This window comes from Rattus norvegicus, chromosome 9 (genome assembly GCF_021556685.1).
Source record: "Rattus norvegicus strain SHRSP/BbbUtx chromosome 9, alternate assembly SHRSP_T2T, whole genome shotgun sequence".
NCBI classification, from domain to species: domain Eukaryota; kingdom Metazoa; phylum Chordata; class Mammalia; order Rodentia; family Muridae; genus Rattus; species Rattus norvegicus.
The window spans coordinates 8,538,201-8,562,349 of record NC_141542.1 but is presented as its reverse complement, the minus strand read 5'-3'; the positions used below and the strand labels follow the sequence as shown (position 1 = coordinate 8,562,349).

The 24,149-nt window shown below is 43.3% G+C and overlaps 3 pseudogenes; 1 reads left to right on the top strand and 2 right to left on the bottom strand.

Moving 5' to 3' along the window:
• Window positions 1–574: 574 nt before the first annotated feature.
• Window positions 575–1,546, top strand: Pcbp4-ps5 (poly(rC) binding protein 4, pseudogene 5; annotated as a pseudogene).
• A 5,417-nt stretch (window positions 1,547–6,963) lies between these two features.
• On the bottom strand, window positions 6,964–21,944 carry Rcn1-ps8 (reticulocalbin 1, pseudogene 8; annotated as a pseudogene).
• Derl1-ps4 (derlin 1, pseudogene 4) lies at window positions 21,835–22,790 on the bottom strand (annotated as a pseudogene).
• Between the last annotated feature and the right edge of the window lie 1,359 nt (window positions 22,791–24,149).

The window sequence follows — 24,149 nt, the reverse complement described above, 5'->3', positions numbered from 1 at the left end:
ATCTGTTGGTTGCCGTTTTTGTCCTTACAGAAGCTTTGCAGTTTTATGAGGTCCCATCTTCTATTCTTGATCTTAGAGCATCAGCCATTGGTGTTTTGTTCAGGAAATTTCCCCAGTGCCATGTATTCGCGACTCTTCCCCACTCTTTTCTATTAGTTTGAGTGTTTCTGGTTTGATGTGGAGGTCCTTGATCCACTGGGACTTAAGCTTTGTACAGGGTCATAATAATGGATCGATTTGCATTCTTCTACATGCTGGCCTCCAGCTGAACCAGCACCATTTGTTGAAAATGCTGTCTTTAGGCAGTCAGGACTGAGATGACATCTGAGGAGAGCTTGGCAGAAGAGCTGGGCTGGAAGGACAGGCTGGGTGAGAGCCACACAGGGAAGATCCGGGACCCCTGCTGATGTCACTCTCAGCTGTGAGCAGCCACCTTTCCCAGGGACAATGTGGGACTGAGTGGCCCAGCCACCCTGCTGCCACTGCCGCCCCGCAGAACAGCCCCAGCAAGAGCCAGCTGAACCACAGTGTGGACACACTCCCAGGCCACTGTGGCCCAGCCCTGCCTGAGAGGATGAGCAGTTCAGATGCTGGGGCTGGAGGAGGAGACAGAGCTTAGTGTCACCCTCACCCTTCAGATGCTGATGCAGGGGAAGGAGGTGGGCAGCATCATTGGGAAGAAGGGAGAGACTGTAAAGCGAATCCAGGAGCAGAGCAATGCCGGGATCACCATCTCTGAGGGCTCCTGCCCTGAGCGAATTACCACCATCACTGTCTCCACAGCTGCGTCTTCCATGCAGTCTCGTGATGACCTTCAAGCTGGATGAGAACCTTTGTGCTGCTCCTGCAAATGGTGTCAGTGTCTGCAGTCCGCCAGTGACCTCGTGCCTTGTCATCCCTGCCAGCCAGTGTGAATCACTGATTGGGAAGGCAGGCACCAGAATCAAGGAGATCCGAGAGACACTGGGAGCCCAGGTGCAGGTGGCAGGGTCCTGCTTTCAAATTCCACAGAGCGAGCTGTCACTGTGTCTGGGGTGCCTGACGCCATCATCATGTGTGTGTGCCAGATCTGTGCTGTTATCCTGGAGTCCCCTAGGTACCGGCCTCCTCTCCAGGAACCAGGGTTTCTCTGTCCAGGGTCAGGATGTAGCAGTGGCCCTTGCAGAGGTCACCAAGCTCCAGCAGCTCTCAGGCCATGCAGTTCCCTTTGCATCATCCAGAGTGGTGCCAGGACTGGATCCCAGCACACAGACCAGCTTGCAGGAGTTTCTGGTTCCCAATGATCTGATTGGCTGTGTGATCTGGCTACAGGGCAGCAAGATCAGGGAGATCTGGCAGATGTCAGGGGCACACATTAAGATCAGGAACAAAGCAGAGGGTGCTGGGGAGCGGCTTGTGACCATCACTGGCTCACAGGTCTCCATTGCCCTGGCTTAGTACCTCATCACTGCATGGGCCACCGCCAGGCTTGGATGCCTACATTGCCAAGATGGCAGTGGCCAGTGGGAACAAGAAAGCTGAAAGGCAGAAATTCTCCCCCTACTGAGGCACAGGCTGGGGCAGGCAGGACCGCCTGCAGGGGCTGCCTCTACATCCTTCCTGCCCAAGGAGACTCCACCACAGTGTCTCAAGCGTCAGTAATGCCAGATGCATGGATGCACCCCCTACCTGCCCCATCTTTGGAGATCCTCCTCAGAGGGGACAGTTTCTGGCCCAGGGTTCTAGGAGTTTGGCAGCCCCAGAGCAGGGGCTCCACCCCTTCAGACCTCTGCTTGGATGCAGGGAGTGGCTGGAGCCTCCCCAGTGCAGTGCATGGGAGAGGCTACTCTTGTCCTCTCCATCCCTTTGGGCTTCTTCCTGCTGCCCCAGTGGGAATTGAAGGAGAGTGAGGGGTGGCTGGGGCCAAGATTCTCTTCATCCCCTGCAGATCCTGCTGCTTCCACTGACACCCTTTTTGAATGGAATAGACATGCTGGGCTTGTGGGTGGATTTGGGGGTGGGGGTAACCCATAGACAGGGCTCTGCCTAAAGCAGGGGTTATGGCCTGGGGGCAGGGGCCCAGTTCTCAGCAGCAGACACTCTGTACAGTTTTTTCAATCCCCGTGTTTGAATAAATATTCTGAGTGACAAAAAAAAATGCTATCTTTCTTTCATAGGATGGTTTTAGATCCTTTGTCAGAGATCAAGTGACCATAGGTAGGTGGGTTCAATTCTGGGTCTTCAATTCTGTTCCACTGATCTATCTGCCTTTCTCTGTATCAATACCATACAGTTTTTCCGACTATTGCTCTGTAATACTGCTTGAGGTCAGGGATGGTGATTCTCCAAAAGTTCTGTTATTGTTATTTGCTATCCCGGCTTTAGGTTTTTCCAAATGAATTTGCAAATGGCTCTTTCTATCTCTATAAAGAATCTAGTAGGATTTCTGATGGGGATTGCATTAAATCCGTAGATTGCTTTTGACAAAATGGACCTTTTTTTAACCATATTAATCCTGCCAATCCATGAGCATGTGAGATCTTTCCATCTCCTGAGATCTTCAATTTCTTTCTTCAGAGACTTGAAGTTCTTGTCATACAGATCTTTCACTTGCTTTCATACCATGATATTTTGTATTATTTGGGACTATTGTGAAAGGTGTCATTTCCCTAATTTCTTTCTCAGCCTGTTTATCCTTTGAGTAGAGGAAGGCTACTGATTTGTTGAAGCTAATTTTATAAGCTGAGAGTTTGCTGAAGTTGTTGATCAGGTTACATAATTCTCTGGTGAAACTTTGGGGTCATTTAAGTATACTATCTTTTTATCTTTAATATTGATATTTTGACTTCTTCCCTTCTAATTTGTATCCGTTTGACCTTTCATTGTCTGATTGCTCTGTATAGGATTTCAAGTACCATATTGAATAAGTAGGGAGAGAGTGGGCAGCCTTGTGTAGTCCCTGATTTTAGTGGTTTTACTTCAAGTTTCTCTCCATTTAGTTTGATGTTAGCTACTGGTTTATTGTATATTGCTTTTGATATTTTTAGATATGGACCTTGACTACATGATCTTTCCAGGACTTTTATCATGAAAGGGTGTTCAATGATGTCAAATCCTTTCTCAACATCTAATGAAATAATCATGTGTTTCTTATCTTTGTGTTTGTTTATATAGTAGATTACGTTATTGAATTCCCATATATTAAACCATCCCTGAGTCCCTGGGATGAAGCCTACCTGATCACGATGGATGATAGTTTTGATGTGTTCTTGGATTTGGTTTTCAAGAATTTTATTGAGTATTTTTGCATGAGTATTCATAAAGGAAGTTGGTCTGAAGTTCTCTTTCTTTGTTGCGTCTTTGTGTGGTTTAGGTATAAGAGTAATTGTGATTTCAGAGAAGGAATTTCGTAGTGCTCTGTCTGTTTCTGTTGTGTGGAATAGTTTGGACAGTATTGGTGTGACGTCTTCTATGAAGGTCTGATAGAATTCTGCACTAAACCCATCTGGTCCTAGGTCTTTTTGGATGGGAGACTTTTAATAACTGCCTCTATTTCTTTATGAGTTATGGGGTTGTTTAGATGGTTTATTTGTTCCTGATTTAACTTTGGTACCTGGTATCTGTCTAGAAAATTGTCCATTTCCTCCACATTTTCCAGTTTTGTTGAATATAGACACTTGAGGTTAGATCTGATGATACTTTTAATTTCCTCAGATTTTGGTGTTATGTCTCACTTTTCATTCCTGATTTTGTTAGTTTGGACACACTCTCTGTGACCTCTGGTTAGTCTGGCTAAGGTTTTATCTATTTTGCTGATTTTTTCAAAGAACCAGTTCCTGGTTTTGTTGAATCTTTGTATAGTCCTTTTTGTTTCTACTTAGTTGACTTCAGCTCTGAGTTTGATTATTTCCTTCTTTCTACTCTTCTTGGGTTTATTTATTTCTTTTTTTCTAGAGCTTTTCAGATGTGCTGTCAAGCTGATGACCTATACTCTCTCCTGTTTCTTTTTGCAGGCACTCAGAGCTATGAGTTTTCCTCTTAGCGCTGCTTTTATTGTATCCCATAAGTTTGGGTATGTTGTATCTTCATTTTCATTAAATTCTAAGAAGTCTTCAATTTCTTTCTTTATTTCTTCATTGATTGACTTGTCATCGAGTAGAGGGTTGTTCAACTTCTATGTATATGTGGGCTTTCTGTCGTTTTTGTTGTTATTGAAGACCAGCCTTTGTCCGTGGTTATCTGAAAGGACATATGGGATTATTTCTATCTTCCTGTATCTGTTGAGGCCTGTTTTGTGACCAATAAGGTCAATTTTGGAGAAGGTATCATGAGGTGCTGAGAAGAAGGTATATCCTTTGGTTTTAGGGTGGAATGTTGTATAAACATTTGTTAAATCCATTTGGTTTATAATGTCTGTCAGTTTCCCTAGGTCTCTGTTTAATTTCTGTTTCCCTGATCTGTCCATTGATAAGAGTGGGTTGTTGAAATCTCCTACTATTATTGCGTGAGGTACAATGTGTGCTTTGAACCTTAGTGAGGTTTCCTTTATGAACGTAGGTACCCTTGCATTTAGTGCATAGATATTTAGGATTGAGAGTTCATCTTGGTGGATTTTTCCCTTGATGAATATGAAGTGTCCTTCCTTACCTTTTTAATGACTTTTGGTTGAAACTCAATTTTATTTGATATTAGGATGGCAACACCAGCTTTTTTCTTTGGGCCATTTGTTTGGAAAGTTGTTTTGCAGCCATTTACTCTGAGGTAGTGTCTGTCTTTGTCTCTGAGGTTTCTTTCTTATATGTAGCAAAATGCTGGGTCCTCTTTACATATCCAGTCTGTAAGTCTATGTCTTTTTATTGGGGAATTAAGTCCATTGATGTTGAGAAATATTAAGGAATAGTGACTGTTGCTTCCTGTTATTTTTGTTGTTAGAGGTGGAATTATGTCTCTCTTTCGGTTTCATTGCAAGGAGAGTATATTCTTCCTTTCTGTATGGCATAGTTTTTTTCCTGGTGTTGGATTTTCCCATCTATTATCCTTTGTAGGTCTGAATTTGTAGAAAGATGTTGTGTAAATTTGGATTTGTCATGGAATATCTTGGTTTCTCCCTGTCTGTTAAGTGAGAGTTTTGCTGGATAGAATAGCCTGGGCTGGCATTTGTAGTCTCTTAGGGTTTGTATGACATCTGTCCAGGATCTTCTGGCTTTCATAGTCTCTGGTGATAAATTTGGTGCAATTCTGGTAGGTCTGCCTTTATATGTCACTTGACATTTTTCCCTTACTGCTTTTAATATTCTTTGTTTTGTGCATTTGGTGTTTTGCCTATTATGTGACAGGAGGAGTTTCTTTTCTGGTCCAATCTATTTGCAGTTCTATGGGCTTCTTGTATGTTTATGGGCATCTCTTCCTTTAGGTTAGGGAAGTTTTCTTCTATAATTTTGTTGAATATATTACTGACCCTTTAAGTTGGGAGTCTTCACTCTCTTCTATATGTATTATCCTAAGGTTTGATCTTCTCATTGTGTCCTGGATTTCCTGGATATTTTGGGCTAGGAGATTTTTGCATTTTAAATTAACTTTGAAGGTTGTGTTGATGTTTTATATCTTCTGCCCCTGAGATTCTCTCTTCTATCTCTTGTATTCTGTTGGTGATGCTTGAATCTATGATTCCTTGTCTCTTCCTTAGGTTTGCTTTGTCCAGGGTTGTCTCCCTTTGTGCTTTCTTTATTGTTTCTAGTTCCATTTTTAAATCCTGGGCGGTTTTGTCTAATTCCTTCACCTGTTTGATTGTGTTTTCCTATAATTCTTTCAGGCAGTTTTGTGTTTCCTCTATAAGGGCTTCTACTTGTTTACTTGGGTTGTCCTACCTTTGTTTAAGGGACTTACTTATGTCCTCCATCATTATTATAAAACGTGATTTTAAATCTAAATCTTGCTTTTCTGGTGTGTTTGGATCCAGTATTATCTTTCAAGAGAGAACTGGGCTCTGATGATGCCAAGTAGGCTTGCTTTCTGTTCCTAAGTGTCCTGAGCTTGCCACTAGCCGTTGGGTTGTCTCTGGTATTTGCTTGTTTTGATGTTTCTTAGAGTGGCTTGACCCTCTGGTAGCCCTCTGTGTCTGCACCCTTCTAGAACTGTTTTCCTGTTTTCTCTCAGCCTTTTCTTAGAACACATGCTCCATCTCACGTGTTTAGGTGCTCCTGGTGACTGTCAGCCACAGACAGGAATGAGAAGGGTCTTGCCCCTGATTGCTCCTGGGTCCTTGAACCCAGGGGGACATTTGGCACTAGGCAATTTCCTCTTGGGTATGGAATGTGGGCAGAGGGTAGTCTCCTCTGATTTCTCAGGAGTGTCCACACTTCTGACAGGATTTGAGTGTAGGGAACTCTGCTTCTTTGTATTAAAACAAAGAAAAACAAAACCACAAAGATGTGGGCTTATTGTGCACATTAGCAGGTCCATACAGTAAAATGCACAAAAGTATATGTACCAATCACAATAACAGCTCTAAATATAATGAATTTGAAATAACATGGTTGGCTGACATACGACAATATAACATTGAGTCCTTCAAGCCTTTACCCTCACCACCATTTAAAAGTGGCAACTAAGAAAACCCAAAATCTAATAATTCAAATACATAGTGATTATACATAGTGTCCCCACCAACCACCTTGAGTTACTGAACCCTTTCATGATTTCTTGCCATTAATTAATTAATTAAGTAGGAAATCATGCTGTAGCAATGTATCCCTCAGAGACGTGCAATCTGTGAAGAGTTTAATGTGCTTCATGGGAAATCCTACTGGAATAAATAGGGTTGGTTGTTTTCCAGTAAATATGGAGTGAAAAATAATTTTTACTCCAATCTGAGGTATAATTTCAAGGTTTAGGGACACAATTCTATACATTTACAACTATAACAATCACCCAGAACATTCGCAGTAAGCCTGTGACTGTTGGCTAGATGGGGATGAGTGTCTTTCAAACTTCATCATGATTTTTGCTAAGATCTTCCCTGTAATTGGTGGCTTGGCTTCCCTCAAACATGTGCCAGTTGTCTAGAATCTCCTCCTTGGTTAGCATCTCATCCTCGTTTTTGTCTGACTCATACACCAGATGCTGGGCCTCAGCCTGCACATGGCCATAGTCCTGAGGGAGGATCCAGTGGCAAATCTCATCTTTGTCCAGCTTCCCATCCTTGTTCAGATCTCAGAAATCATTGAACTGCTCCCATTCAGACAAAACCCAGTCTGGCTCAGGGCCATGGTCCTTGTAGGAAAACATGTCCATAATGTATGTGTGTCCATCATGGTCCACAAAACCATCCCCGTTGTTATTGATATCCTCCAGGGTTTCCAGAACTACAATCTCATATGTTCAAACTCCTCCAGGTGCAGAAAGGCAGTGAACTCCTCTCGAGTAGCTGTCAGGTCGCCATCGAGGTCTGAAGCCTTAAACCTCCATTAATCTCATGGTAGCAACTTTTTAAAGGTATGATGATCAGAGCTGTCTTGGAATTCAGCATGGTTTCCCAGGTACTAGCCATAGATGGCCGCTCGTATTCTTCCCAGGAGATCTTTTTGTCTATGTTCCAAACATAATCCTTCCTGACTTTAGCCACATTATTGTAGATGTATCTTTTCTTTACCCATTTCATCCAAACTTTCAGCTCCTCAGTAGTAATAAGGCCATCTCCATCTCTGTCAATTTGATCAACAATTTTCCCCAGCCTCTCCTTGCTCTCATCCAGTCTTAGCTGATCAAAGGTCTTGGAGTCCTCCATGCCCAGAAAGACCTCTTTATCGTACTGGAAGCCATAGTTGTCCTTGGGCTGCCACTCGCTCAGCTCCTAATCGGGCTGAACTAAGCCCATAGTGCCAGCACCAGTGCCAGCAGCAGTCCCAGGGCAAGTTCGAGGTGGACTCCTCATGTCAGAGTCTTGAGCAAAGGGATTCTACCTGGCAGTTGGGGCTCGGTGCACCGTAGGTGCTGTCCTCTCCCCAGTGAGGGCTTTTGTTACATTTCAAATGTTATCCCCTTTCCTGGTTTCCCATACACAAAACTCCCTATCCCTCCACCTTCCCCTTATTCTACGAGGGTGTTCCCACACCCACCTACTGACTGACCCACCCACCCACCCTACCTGTCTCCCTGTCCTTATTTTCCCCTATACAGGGGCATCAAGCCTTGGCAAGACTAAGGGCTTCTCCTTCCATTGTAGCAAGGCCATCCTCTGCTACATATGCCACTGGGGCCGTGGTTCTGTACTTGTATACTCTTTGGATGGTGGGTTAGGTCTTGGGAGCTCTGGGTTGTTGGTATTGCGGTTCTTATGGGGTTGCAAAGCCCTTCAACTACCTCAATCCTTTCTCTTACTCCTCTGTTGGGGACCCTGTTCTCAGCTAAATGGTTGGCTGCAAGCATCTGCCTCTGTATCTGTCATGCTTTTTGAGCAGATCACCATAGAACAATGAAGATGTATTGTATTGGAGTGATGTTGTATAGACAAATAGATGATTTATTACTTCTTTTTTTTATTAACTTGAGAATTTCTTATCTACATTTCGAGTGTTATTCCCTTTCCCGGTTTCCGGGCCAACATCCCCCTAATCTCTCTCCCCTTCCCCTTCTTTATGGATGTTCCCATCCCCATCCTCCCCCCATTGCCGCCCTCCCCCCAACAATCACATTCACTGGGGGTTCAGTCTTAGCAGAACCAAGGGCTTCCCCTTCCACTGGTGATCTTACTAGGCTATTAATTGCTACCTATGAGGTCAGAGTCCAGGGTCAGTCCATGTATAGTCTTTAGGTAGTGGCTTAGTCTCTGGAAGCTCTGGTTTCTTGGCATTGTTGTTCATATGGTGTCTCAAGCCCTTCAAGCTCTTCCAGTTCTTTCTCTGATTCCTTCAACGGGGGTCCTGTTCTCAGTTCAGTGGTTTGCTGCGGGCATTTGCCTCTGTATTTGCTGTATTCTGGCTGTGTCTCTCAGGAGAGATCTACATCTGGCTCCTGTCGGCCTGTACTTCTTTGCTTCATCCATCTTGTCTAAGTGGGTGGCTGTATATGTATGAGCCACATGTGGGGCAGGCTCTGAATGGGTGTTCCCTCTGTCTCTGTTTTAATCTTTGCCTCTCTATTCCCTGCCAAGGGTATTCTTGTTCCCCTTTTAAAGAAGGAGTGAAGCATTCACATTTTGATCATCTGTCTTGAGTTTCATTTGTTCTAGGCATCTAGGGTAATTCAAGCATTTGGGCTAATAGCCATTTATCAATGAGTGCATACCATATGTGTTTTTCTGTGATTGGGTTACCTCACTCAGCATGATATTTTCCAGTTCCAACCATTTGCCTATGAATTTCGTAAAGGCATTGTTTTTGATAGCTGAGTAATATTCCATTGTGTAGATGTACCACATTTTCTGTATCCATTCCTCTGTTGAAGGGCATCTGGGTTCTTTCCAGCTTCTGGCTATTATAAATAAGGCTGCTATGAACATAGTGGAGCATGTGTCTTTTTTATATGTTGGGGCATCTTTTGGATATATCCACAAGAGATGTATAGATTGATCCTCAGGTAGTTCAATGTCCAATTTTCTGAGGAACCTCCAGACTGATTTCCAGAATGGTTGTAGCAATCTGCAATCCCGCCAACAATGGAGGAGTGTTCCTCTTTCTCCACATCCTCGCCAGCATTTGCTATCACCTGAGTTTTTGATCTTAGCCATTCTGACTGGTGTGAGGTGAAATCTCAGGGTTGTTTTGATTTGCATTTCCCTTATGACTAAAGATGTTGAACATTTCTTTAGGTGTTTCTCAGCCATGTGGCATTCCTCAGCTGTGAATTCTTTGTTTAGCTCTGAACCCCATTTTTTAATAGGGTTGTTTGTCTCCCTGAGGTCTAACTTCTTGAGTTCTTTTTATATTTTGGATATGAGGCCTCTATCTGTTGTAGGATTGGTAAAGATCTTTTCCCAATCTGTTGGTTGCCGTTTTGTCCTAACCACAGTGTCCTTTGCCTTACAGAAGCTTTGCAGTTTTATGAGATCCCATTTATTGATTCTTGATCTTAGAGCATAAGCCATTGGTGTTTTGTTCAGGAAATTTTGTCCAGTACCCATGTGTTTGAGATGCTGCCCTAGTTTTTCTTTTATTAGTATGAATGTATCTGGTTTGATGTGGAGGTCCTTGATCAACTTGGACTCAAGCTTTGTACAGGGTGATAAGCATGGATCGATCTGCATTCTTCTACATGTTGACCTGCAGTTGAACCAGCACCATTTGCTGAAAATGCTATCTTTTTTCCATTGGATGGTTTTGGCTCCTTTGTCAAAAATAAAGTGCCCATAGGTGTGTGGGTTCATTTCTGGGTCTTCAATTCTGTTCCATTAGTCTATCTGTCTGTCTCTGTACCAATACCATGCAGTTTTTATCACTATTGCTCTGTAATACTGCTTGAGTTCAGGGATAGTGATTCCCCCTGAAGTCCTTTTATTGTTGAGGATAGTTTTAGCTATCCTGGGTTTTTTGTTATTTCAGATGAATTTACAAATTGTTCTGTCTAACTCTTTGAAGAATTGGATTGGTATCTTGATGGGGATTGCACTGAATCTGTAGATCGCTTTTGGTAAAATGGCCATTTTTACTATATTAATCCTGCCAATCCATGAGCATGGGAGATCTTTCCATCTTCTGAGGTCTTCTTCAATTTCTTTCTTCAGAGTCTTGAAGTTGTTATTGTACAGATCTTTTACTTGCTTGGTTAAAGTCACACCGAGGTACTTTATATTATTTGGGTCTATTATGAAGGGTGTTGTTTCCCTAATTTCTATCTTGGCTTGTTTCTCTTTTGTGTAAAGGAAGGCTACTGATTTGTTTGAGTTAATTTTATATGCAGCCACTTTGCTGAAGTTGTTTATCAGCATTAGTAGTTCTCTGGTGGAACTTTTGGGATCACTTAAATATACTATCATATCATCTGCAAATAGTCATATTTGACTTCTTTTCCAATCTGTATCTCCTTGATCTCCTTTTGTTGTCTGATTTCTCTGGCTAGAACTTTAAGAACTATATTGAATAAGTAGGGAGAGAGTGGGCAGCCTTGTCTAGTCCCTGATTTTAGTGGGATTGCTTCAAGTTTCTCTCCATTTAGTTTAATGTTAGCAACTGTTTTGCTGTATATGGCTTTTACTATGTTTAGTTATGGGCCTTGAATTCTTATTCTTTCCAGGACTTTTATCATGAAGGGGTGTTGAATTTTGTCAAATGCTTTCTCAGCATCTAATGAAATGATCATGTGGTTTTGTTCTTTCAGTTTGTTTATATAATGGATCACGTTGATAGTTTTCCATGTATTAAACCATCCCTGCATGCCTGGGATGAAGCCTACAGGATCATGGTGGATGATTGTTTTGATGTGCTCTTGGATTCAGTTTGCCAGAATTTTATTGTATATTTTTGCGTTGATATTCATAAGGGAATTTGGTCTGAAGTTCTCTTTCTTTGTTGGGTCTTTGTGTGGTTTAGGTATAAGCGTAATTGTGGCTTCATAGAAGGAATTCGGTAGTGCTCCATCTGTTTCAATTTGGTGGAATAGTTTGGATAGTATTGGTATGAGGTCTTCTATGAAGGTCTGATCGAATTCTGCACTAAACCCGTCTGGACCTGGGCTCTTTTAGGTTGGGAGACCTTTAATGACTGCTTCTATTTCCTTAGGAGTTATGGGGTTGTTTAACTGGTTTATCTGTTCCTGATTTAACTTCGGTACCTGGTATCTGTCTAGGAAATTGTCCATTTCCTGCAGATTTTCAAGTTTTGTTGAATATAGGCTTTTATAGTAAGATCTGATAATTTTTTGAATTTCTTCTGATTCAGTAGTTATGTCTCCCTTTTCATTTCTGATTTTGTTAATTTGGACACACTCTCTGTGTCCTCTGGTTAGTCTGGCTAAGGGTTTATCCATCTTGTTGATTTTCTCAAAGAACCAACTTTTGGTTCTGTTGATTCTTTCTATGGACCTTTTTGTTTCTACTTGGTTGATTTCAGCTCTGAGTTTGATTATTTCCTGCCTTCTACTCCTCCTGGGTTTATTTGCTTCTTTTTGTTCTAGAGCTTTTAGGTGTGCTGCCAAGCTGGTGATATATGCTCTCTCCAGTTTCTTTCTGCAGGCTCTCAGAGCTATGAGTTTTCCTCTTAGCACAGCTTTCATTGTGTCCCATAAGTTTGGGTATGTTGTACCTTCATTTTCATTGAATTCTATGAAGTCTTTAATTTCTTTCTTTATTTCTTCCTTGACCAGGTTATCATTGAGTAGAGCATTGTTCAACTTCCATGTATATGTGGACCTTCTTCCCTATTGTTGTTGAAGAAGCCCGCGGTGGTCTGATAGGATTCATGAGATTATTTCTATCTTTCTGTAACTGCTGAGGACTGTTTTATGACCAATTATATGGTCAATTTTGAGAAAGTACCATGAGGTGGTGAGAAGAAGGTATATCCTTTTGTTTTAGGATAGAATGTTCTATAAATATCTGTTAAGTCCATTTGGTTCATGACTTCTTTTAGTCTGTCTATATCTCTGTTTAATTTCTGTTTCCATGATCTGTCCATTGATGAGAGTGGGGTATTGAAAACTCCTACTATTATTGTGTGAAGTGCAATGTGTGCTTTGAGCTTTAGTAAGGTTTCTTTTATGTATGTAGGGGCCCTTGTATTTGGGGTATAGATATTTAGGATTGAGAGTTCATCTTGGTGGATTTTTCCTTTGATGAATATGAAGTGTCCTTCCTTATCTATTTTGATGACTTTTAGTTGAAAATTGATTTTATTTGATATTAGAATGGCTACTCCAGCTTGCTTCTTCTGACCATTTGCTTGGAAAGTTGTTTTCCAGCCTTTCACTCTGAGGTAGTGTATGTCTTTGTCTCTAAGGTGTGTTTCCTGTAGGCAGCAGAATGCAGGGTCCTCGTTGCATATCCAGTTTGTTAATCTATGTCTTTTTATTGGGGAGTTGAGACCACTGATGTTGAGATATTAAGGAATAGTGATTATTGCTTCCTGTTATATTCATTTTGGATGTGAGGTTAAATTTGTGTGCTTTTCTTCTCCTTGTTTTGTTGCCAAGATGATTAGTTTCTTGCTTTTCCTAGGGTGTAGCTTGCCTCCTTATGTTGGGCTTTACCATTTATTATCCTTTGTAGCACTGGATTTGTAGAAAGATATTGTGTAAATTTGGTTTTGTAATGAAATATCTTGGTTTCTCCATCTAGGTGAATTGAGAGTTTTGCAGGATATAGTATCCTGGGCTAACATTTGTGTTCTCTTAGGGTCTGTATGACATTTGTCCAGCATCTTCATAGTCTCTGGCGAAAAGTCTGGTGTAATTCTGATAGGTCTGCCTTTATATGTTACTTGAACTTTTTCCATTACTGCTTTTAATATTCTTTCTTTATTTTGTGTATTTGGTGTTTTGACTATTATGTGACAGGAGGAGTTTCTTTTCTGGTCCAATCTATTTGGAGTTCTGTAGGCTTCTTGTATGCCTATGGGTATCTCTTTTTCTAGGTTAGGGAAGTTTTCTTCTATGATTTTGTTGAAGATATTTACTGGTCCTTTGAGCTGGGAGTCTTCACTCTGTTCTATACCTATTATCCTTAGGTTTGATCTTCTCATTGAGTCCTGGATTTCCTGTATGTTTTGGACCAGTAGCTTTTTCCGCTTTACATTATCTTTGACAGTTGAGTCAATGATTTCTATGGAATCTTCTGCTCCTGAGATTCTCTCTTCTATCTCTTGTATTCTGTTGGTGAAGCTTGTATCTACGGCTCCTTCTCTCTTCTTTTGGTTTTCTATATCCAGTGTTGTTTCCATGTGTTCTTTCTTGATTGCTTCTATTTCCATTTTTAATTCCTTCAACTGTTTGATTGTGTTTCCTGGAATTCTTTCAGGGATTTTTGTGATTCCTCTCTGTAGGCTTCTACTTGTTTATTTATGTTTTCCTGTGTTTCTCTAAGGGAGTTCTTCATGTCTTTCTTGAAGTCCTCCAGCATCATGATCAAACATGAATTTGAAACTAGATCTTGCTTTTCTGGTGTGTTTGAATATTCCGTGTTTGCTTTGGTGGGAGAATTGGGCTCCGATGATGCCATGTAGTCTTGGTTTCTGTTGCTTGGGTTCCTGCGCTTGCCTCTCGCCATCAGATTATCTCTAGTGTTACTTTGTTCTGCTATTTCTGATAGTGGCTAGACTGTCCTATAAGCCTGTGTGTCAGGAGTGCTGTAGACCTGTTTTCCTGTTTTCTTTCAGCCAGTTATGGGAACAGAGTGGTCTGCTTTCGGGCGTGTAGTTTTTCCTATCTACAGGTCTTCAGATGTTCCTGTGGGCCTGTGTCTTGAGTTCACCAGGCAGGTCGCTTGGAGCAGGAAGGTTGGTCTTACCTGTGGTCCCGAGGCTCAAGTTTGCTTGTGGGGTGTTGCTTATGAGCTCTCCATGAGGGCAGCAACCAGGAGGACCTGCGCTGCCCTTTCCGGGAGCCTACGTGCACCAGGGTTCCAGATGGCATTTGGTGTTTTCCTCTGTAATCAGTAATGTGGGCAGGGTGTAGTCTCTTCGGGTTTCCCAGGCGTGTCTGCCTCTCTGAAGGTTTAGCTCTCCCTCCCACGGGATTTGGGTGCAGAGAACTGTTTATCAGGTCGGTCCCTTCAGGTTCTGGCAGTGTCTTGATTTATTACTTCTTATTGATGATTGTAAAAGAATTCCTAAAAGTAGATTAGTATTTTTAAGCTCTTTTACAATAGGACTGCTATTATGTTCTCTCTGATAATCAAAATTGCATTGAGAACTCTGCCATGCTTAAAGTGTTATGAGTTAATTGCTTCTGCAATACCAAGCAGGAATCTACAAATTAGAGCCCATTCTAAGAGGGTATAAACCAATTAACCACAGTTCATAAAAAGGGAATGAGTGATTTACTATAGGTGGAAGGACTGAACATAAAAAATTGACTGGATTTGCCTATAGGAAATTCCACTAATTCCTTTGTCACAAAAATTACAGCTTTTAACTCTCTCCATGAACCTGTAGAGCCTTTGACAGATGATGACAAGTTATCCTGATAATTACTCTTAACGGATATGCATATAAACATTCCCTGTTATCAACTTATTATTCAACTTATGATTTGAATTCCTGTGCAAGCTTGAGGTGAACTTTTTACCATGTGATACTGTGTTCAGAAAGATATACAAATGCTGAGGACAAAGAGAGAGAAAGATTTTTAGACAGAACTGAACAGAACAGAACTCAAGAAGAACTTAGAAGTAAAGGCATAGTGTTGAAAGTAAGGCCTTGAGAGTAAGGAAATTATTGTGACATAAGAGCAAGAGGAAAGGAGATAAGAGGAAGAGAGCAAAGAGAACATTTTAAGCGAACTTTTTGGAGGCAAACTTTTGTAGAAACTTTTTGGAGACCTGAATAACTTATAAATAAAGGTTAAAATCACTTCTCAAGGTGTCCCTTTTCCTGAGCCTTTAACAAGCAACAGGGAGTTAGAGCTGCTCAGTTCCTGCAGACAGAGAATAAAGGCTACTTTCTTCTGTCCCCTGCTGAGGTGTTAAAGCCAGTGACTATAGTGTCTAGCCTCAAGGAAACTCAGGCAGCTCAGCTACAGTAGTAAAGAGACTTAGGCCTGAGATGGGTGTGATGGTTTGTATATGCTTGGCCAAGGGACTGTCAGCATTAGAAGGTGTGACCCTGTTGGAATAGGTTTGTCACTGTGTGCTTGGGTTATAAGGTTCTCATTCTAGCTGCCCGGAAGCCAGTATTCTGCTAGCAGCCTTCAGATGAAGATGTGCAACTCTCAGCTTCTCCTGTACCATGCCTGCCTGTGTATCACCATGTTCCCTCCTTGATGATAATAGACTGACCCTCTGAACCTGCAAGCCAGTCCCAATTAAATGTTGTCCTTAAAAGAGTTGCCTTGGGGTCAGTCCCTGTAGCCACTGCCACCATCACTCCTCAGCCAGCAGCTAGGAGTCACCTCAGGTCTGTGTCTGCAGAGGACTCTAAGAGGCTGCTGACAGTGCAGTTGGATGCAGAGGGCCAGGTGTTCCTCAAGATATGGTATTGGCTTCTCCATGGGTCCAGCCAGCAGTGTCCCTGTGCTGGGAGTGTTTCTACCACTCCGAGGAGACAACATTCAGAGCTCTTGGACACGGTGACCTTGTGAGAGCTGGCGATAATTTAATTCCATCTCTAGGTTTTCTAAGCACATTGAGAACCATGATCAGCTTTACTAAGAAAGAGTTTGACTACTGTATCCTCGGTGAAGGCTTTACTGCTAAGGACATTCTGGACCAAAAGATCAATAATAAAGTTTCTGCCTTTGACAATAGGCTGCTTTCTCTGTTGGGGACCTTGGAGACATTGTAAAGAAGCATCTGGATATTGCCTCTGTATCCTCTGGAAACAGGAATACAAGAGTAGTCAGTGTTAGGAAGCTGCTGGCTTCTGCCTATGTCCAGAACTGATCTGAATCAGTCCCACAGCTCCCTGCACCCAAATCCTGTGGGGTAGAGAGCTGGACCCTCAGAAGTGCAGTCAATCCTGAGAGTCAGAGGACACAACTACTTTCTGCCCATATTCCTGACACAAGAGGAAATTGCCTAGTGCCATCTGTGCCCTCTGGGCGGAGGGACTTGGGAGCAGTCAGGGGCGGGACACTTCCATTGCCTGGGCCCAGAGCTGAAATCCAGTCACCACGTGTGACCTCAGATTTGAGAGCAGAGGTGTGACCTCCTCTTCTGTGCCAGGAGGATTCAGGTCACACCAACTCAGGAGCACCCTATGTTCACGTATCCGGCTGAAAGAAAGCAAGTCTACAGGAGTGCTGACACACAGGCCTACAGGAGGGTCAAGCCACTGTCAGAGACAGCCAGACAGGACAACCCCAGAGCCAACCTGATGGAGAGAGGCTAGTACAGGAACCTAAGCAACAGCAACCAAGTCCACTTGGCATCATCAGAGCCCAGTTCTCTGAGCAAAGAAAAGACTGGATCTCCAAACACCCCGGAAAAGCAAGATTTGGATTTAAAAATCACATTTTATGATGACAGAAGACTTAGGCAACTGTAGCCTCACTGATCTCTCTGGAGGGGGAAAGCGAATAGGTTCTGTGGGCCTACTGAGGTTGAATGTGGACATGAATGAGAATGAACTGGGACGGGGAGGAAAGACAGCATTGAGGGAGAGAAGGCAGAAAGAGACGGCTGGAGTCGAGCATTTGATGAGCAGTATGGAAACCTAATGCCGTGGAAAGTTCCTAAAATATACAAAGGTGATCCTACTGAAGTGTTCAAGTAGTGGGGGAGACAAATCCCCAAGTGGCCCAAATGAAGCATCTAGAGCTGGGATTGGGTTTCATCCAATTGATTGTTGGCCAAAGGGGTCCTATGGAAATCCCCAACAACCCAGGCTGTTTCTATGGAAATCCCCAAACAACCCAGGCTGTCTCCAAGACAGCAGGTTATTCTGCACAGCAAGTCCTGATTGCTGAAAATGACGTGTGCACAACATGATAAATATGGAGACAGTACAGGAAGATACTCTTCTGGCTACCAAAAGGGAAACATAAACACCAACCCAGCCACAAACCTGATCTACGATTCTGTTCTGAGTGCAGAATATGCTAGGACAATGGTAGAATAAAGCCTGTGAGAGCAGCCAAGCAATACTTATTTGATCCACTGACCCACTCCATGAAACAGAGTCCATACCCAGCAGTGCCTTGGTAACCAAGAACCAGGCCACATATCCCAGGGACCTGGGATGAAAGCAAATAGTACTGATCTGAAAAAACAAAACCAACCAACCAACCAAAAAGCCAATGAAATGACTCCTGATGACATCCTGCTATTCTTACAGGTGAGTGCCTTATTCAGTCATCATCAGAGAAGCAGCCTCCTGTGGTGGATGGAAGTGATGCAGTGAGCCACAGCCAGACATTGTGTAGAGGGAGAAACCTGACGCACACAGCTCTAAATGGGACGTCCCCACCAAACCCCTCCCCTCGGAGCTCATATGAGTTCACAGACACTGAAACAGCAGACACGGGCTATAGCAGGTCTGCACCAGGTCTGCACCAGGTCTGCTGCATATGTTACAGCTTTCGGTTCACCTTTTACTGAAGCTAAGTGTGTGAACTCGTAGGTCTCTGATTCTTGTGCCTTCTCTTGGGCTCTTTTTCTTCTTTTGTTTTGCTGTGTCCAAATTTGATGTGATAGCTCTTGTTTTTATTTTACGGTATGTTTTTTTGTCACTTTTGTTGTTTAAGAAAAAGAGAGAAAAAGAAGAAGAGCCTGTGTCTTTAATGGGGCCATTGAGCTTCATTTTGTCCTAGCTCTGCTTAGTGTGAAGTTTCTCATACATGAAAGTAAACAAAGCTCTTTTTTAAATATCTTGTTAAGGCATAATTTTTAGGTTATTCTAAAGTTTTTATTTACAAATATATGCAATTTTAACTGATACAACAATCATAAAATATGAGAGTTTTTGATAGAAATATATAAGCAGAATATTGCCAGTATGCTATTTCTTTTTTTTTAAATTGTCAAAATAATACATTTAATAAAAGAAAAGAAAGTTGGTTTAAACATTTGTTCCCAAAGCCAACTAAATCACCAGGAAGTTTAAAAACACATAGAAAGGGCATGACAAGACAATTTCTCCCCTCTGATCCCAAATGATTCTCATCATGAAGCAGAAAGGAAACTACAGAGTCTTAAAATATTCAAAATGGAATACAACTGAATTCAGACGTTAATATGTTAGGACATATAGGAGCAAACATAACAACCAATTTGGGCACGTACCCTGTTGTTACCCCAATCCCAATCCAGAGCCACTCTGGAAAGCAAATAAATCCGGCAAATAAAGCAAGCATGCTTGCCTAAGCCAGGCCTCTAAGACACTACCTGCAAGAAGTCCAAAAAGACCTGTGCCTTTCCCCAAGGGCGAGCAAGTTTCATTATCCAGTACTGTTGCTACTGAAAACGTAAAACGGCAAGGGACCTCACATACAGTTGGCAGTGAAGACACTGCCCATTATTAGCTATCCAAACGGAAGCTCACCTACCCGGAGACTGCAATGTCCTGTCTTTTTCTAATCATCCCATTATTTCTCTACTAAGACAAGGTGCACAGCTCTGCTTCCTGGTGTTGACCTATCTTGGAATGAATGCATCACAAGGCCAGGAAGCCATACTCAAACGGCTTCCCTTTAACAAAAACTTGGCATGTGTGTTCTTGTCTGGTGTTCTTACCTAAAGAAATGGTTAATCTAACTCCAGAGTTCCAAAACTCACACTCATGGGTGAAAGCTACAGAAATGCTATAAAGCACAGCACTGTCGGCCCTACTCCTAATTTAAAACCTGTAAACACCCTGCTTCATTAAATAAAGACCAAGCCAATTGTGGTGGAATATGCCTAATTCCGGAACCTGGAGAGCTGAGGAAAGAAGATTCCAAGTTTGCAGACAGTCTAGGCTAGTTACCAAAACCCAACCCGTGCACGCTCAGCCGTTCTTTCTCTGACACACAGGCACTCACACACCATTTTTCCCTCCCACACATGCTCTCTGCACCCCCACACCCGCTCAAGCACGGGCATGAGCACACAGAGGAAAACTCAGTACCAATTTCTTTCAGGAATTCAGACGTTCTCTAATACATGAATACCAATCACATACAAAAATGCCTGCTGTCCTGCTAGTCAAAAACTACTGGCAGTCACATAAAACCAATCCAGTGAAGAAAATAACATAAATTACATCGTGAACACGCCATAGCAGAGGTATGGAAACTTAACACAGACAGCCTTCAAGTTGCACATTTTAATTTACAATGTTTACCAGTAAAAAGGATTAGTTACAAAAAGGAAAGCTGTCTGTACAAAATAAGGGTTTTTTTTTCACATTCATAAAGAGAACCCACTGTAAATTCTTACCTTGTGAAGTCAACACTCAAACAGCTCACTTTGGTAAAACTATCTTGGAAGGACTAGTAATCCAGGCAAGGTAATAAAATTATCAGCTTCCCAATCCTGTCCAGGAGGAAGAATCTTATGAACATTTTCCCTGTACAGAAAAGCTCTCTGTGCTTGCAGATCCTTAGAAAAGTCAGTGCTCTCAGGAGCCAGCCTGGTACCAGGACGAAGCACAATCTCCTGCTCACACAAATGGCAGTCCTTCCTGAATCTGACAGACACACCTTTATCACAGCTTCAGGTCAGCAGGAGAACCAGGTGGTTCAGGATCAGCCTCTCTCCACTCAATAGTTCATCATATAAATTAAATATGGAGAGGGTCACATGAGAAAGGGGAGCTCTTTTTCAAACTCCCACTTCCTAAAATAATACACATCACAGTTTTAGTGAGCAGAGAAGGGTAAGTCACCCTGTTTGGGCACATTTCCTCAAGGGAAAAACCAAAGTATCAAAAGCCTTCAGAGCATACTGGCCCCATCCCACTGCAGCCAACAGCCTGATTCCAGAATAAAAGCATAAAGAAACTGTATAAAGCCCTGGAGCCTTCAGAACACTTTATTTAGTGATAAGCTGAGCTCTGCCGGTAAAAGCCCACCTATAAAAAGGGAGCAGGTCTGATTCACAAAGTGTATACATGCATGACCCAAGGTAATAAAGACCTTCAAATGCAAAAGATCCTAAAGCTATTGGAACCTCTAATTATGAGCGACCTGTTCAGATGTGCCTCCATTAGCCTTGTTGGGGGGAGGGCAGTAATGGGGGGAGGGTGGGGAGGGGAACACCCATAGAGAAGGGGAGGGGGAGGGATTAGGGGGATGTTTGCCTGGAAACCGGGAAAGGGAATAACACTCGAAATGTAAATAAGAAACACTCAAGTTAATAAAAAAAAACAAAACAAAACAAAAAAAAAAACTGACCAACACCCATCTGAAGAGGTACTTAACTTAGCATTAACATAAACACTTAACACTTGACCAGAAAAGGCATGGTCCAAAAAACAATTAATTAAAAATTTAGAGTCTGAACCTCTCTCCTCCACCAACTGAGTGAACACACATCCGCAATGATGACCAAATGGAATCAGTGACGTGTGTCTGTCTGGCCATGTGATCAGTGCTGCCAGGGACGTGTGTCTGTCTGGCCATGTGATCAGTGCTGCCAGGGATGTGTGTCTGTCTGGCCATGTGATCAGGAACCTCCTAACACAGCACAGCACAGTACAGCTGCTCTGGGCACACAAGGCCAGTTCACCCCATGAAGAAACACAAGGGACCATGTTTAAACTCATCCCCTGTGTCAGGAACAACTCCACTATGGTTTTGATCGCTCAGCTCAGAGGGATAGGAGGGCAGAGCAACAAGTCCTAACCCTCTTTACTCCCAGTCCTGGCCCTCACTGACTCAGAGGTCCTTTGTGTATAAATACGTGAAAGGCAGCAATGGCGGCACTGCTGACAGGCTGATGAGGCCCCACAGCAGGGAAAGTTCTTCCTCTGCTGCTCCAGTCTTCTCCCTACGGTCACAGTCCTGCCAGTGATGGCCAAGGACCATGTGTGAGCCAGCTCTTTGTGACCAAGCTTTGGCAAGTCAGTAAGTTTGTCAAAGGCAAAATCCTTCTGTGGACAATGTTAGCTGCAGCTCCGGGGACGTGAGAGAGGAGAGGGCCCTCTGACAGGATTTGGCTCATCAGCCCCGCTTGCCCATTTCATTATGCATATGGAAGGGGAGAGGAGAAGGCACCACAACATGAGTCAGTTCTGAAATCTGCACAGCTGACATTTGTTCTTCACAGCAGAAAGGACTTGAATGAGAATCACGAAACTTGAGGAACACTTGTATTTTCCTTCGGGATTTAAAAATGTGTCTTGTACCAAAAGACTACATTCAGCGTGGGTCAGGTCCACGAGCGGCAGCAAGAGCTCGGCCATTAAGCGTGCCCAGCACTGGGAGGAGACAGTCATCTGCTTAGCATGGCTGGTGAGCAGGCCAGGGCTGCTCCTCACCGCTCTCCAAGTCGGAAGCCCTGGCCCCAGTTGTGTCTCCTGCCTCCGCCATTCTGATCAGGCGCTCGCCTCATGCTTGCAGGGCGCACACCAAACCCCGACACCCCTCCTCTCCTGCTGGGTAGCCAGTGGTACAAAAACTGAGGTGTGGACAGGAAATTCCTTCCTCTCAAATCCATTGGGTATCTGAACATCAGGAAGAAATGAAGATGTCCGACAAGGTTTCCAATGAGCTCATTGATGACCGAGCCTCCAATGATATAGTTGAATCCGAGGACAACCCAAGGTAAGTAACAGGCTTAATTCGTGTTCCAAACCAAAATGATAGAATCAGGTCTCTGTTCAGTTGGGCCAGATGTAAAGTACTGACATGATTTGAGGAATCATCAGCAACTGCATATCCATGGCTAAGCCAGTAATAGTAATGCAGATCCAGTTGAAGAGAAGCATGAATAAATAGTCTGCTGGCCTCCTGTCAAAAGCTCCTGCCTCAAGCCGTGTAGAATACTGATATAAGAAATTTAAATTGACCAAATAAAGAAATCCAGTTCCGGGCCCCACGGGGAAATGAAAGGCGGCAGTGAACGGCCTCCATATCTGGAAGCGATAGAGGAAGGCTTCGGGCCAGAGGAAGAAGTAGGCCGGGCTGATAATAGCGAGCTTGCCGATCAAGGGGACCGTGATTGTGGCAGCAAACCAGTAGTGCGTGATGGCGAGGATGCTCCTGAACCCGTCGCTGATGTCCGACATGGTCGCCGGTCAGGTGGACGGCTGAGCAGCCCTGCATGTCCTCCTGTGCCCACCCCGCGCTTCGCGGCCCGCTGCCAGTGTGCTATTTCTTGTCACCTGTTACTGGATTCCTTCGCACTGAGTGGGATGAGTACAGATTGAATCTAGGGACTGGGACGTGCAAGCAAAGTGATCTCATGCTGGAGCCAGCCCTCTTTTAACGGCAATAAAGAAGGTTTGTACAGCCTGAGTTTAATTAAGATAGAAGTAAGAAAGAGATCAGACTCCTCAGCAGAGGACAGATGCAAATCCAGAAGGCATCTTTCCTGAGGGAGGCTTTTTCCCCACTGGTGTGAAGACTTGGGAAGAGACAAGAGTGCCCTGTAGGTCCTCCTGACTTGTTTGGATATGGATGGGCTGGTTGGTATACAGCCTGTGACATAAAACCCATGCCTAGGACACACCTGCCCTCAGAGTCCTTTGTAGAAAGAGCACGCACTTGTGAATCTCGGTGAGGAAGAAATCAAGAAGTGGACACCATTTCTGGCCATTTTAGGACATGCCTGTGAGAATAAATCCACCCAGGGCTCTCTTTTCCTCACTATCTACCTACCAAGAGGACTAATATTTATCACCGCTAAGTTGCCCTTTGAACTCACTCCACAGCCTATGCAGGCCTTGAACCTGGGATCCTCGTGTGTAGGGTTATGGGCTTATGGCACCAGGCTAGACTCGTTCAAAGCTTCTATTCAAGTGTGTCACTCATTCTATAAGTCTTCAACATTACTGCTCAGAGAATCAGGGGAAATAGTAGCTCAGACGTCAGCAGCCTGTTGACTTGACCACCCTTGGAACCTCACAAGCTGTTGCTTAGATGGCTCTCTGAACAGACTGAGGATCACTGTAGAACAGGCAGCCAGGAGAACCCTGAATACACAACAGTAAACACGGCTGCATAAGGAGTCCATGGCTTTCTACAAAAGAGAGTCTGAGATCCAGTCTCTACACTGGAGATTTAAAGCTAGGGCAACAGAGTCGGTGGAATGAGATAACTCTGATCAAGACAAGGGTTCCAGTGGACCATGTTCAAAAGCTCTCACATATTTCACTGAGGGGGCTACCATGGCTTGGCCACCAGAAGCCGTATAAGACCCATGAGTTTGTGGAGCTTGATGGGTCTGTGGAAGATCATCTCCCCATGAGAGCATCAGACATGTGTCATATAATCATGGCCAGCATGGTCTGGTTTGTTTAGACCAGTGAAGTGTGTGTCATTCCTGAGCGATGAGAATACAGATATAGCATGTGCTTTCCTTGCTCTCCCTCGAGCAAGCAATGTCCCTGCTAGTGGCTGCTCAGTGTGTGGAAGTCAGCTCCACAAAGGCATAAAGCAAAGAAAGA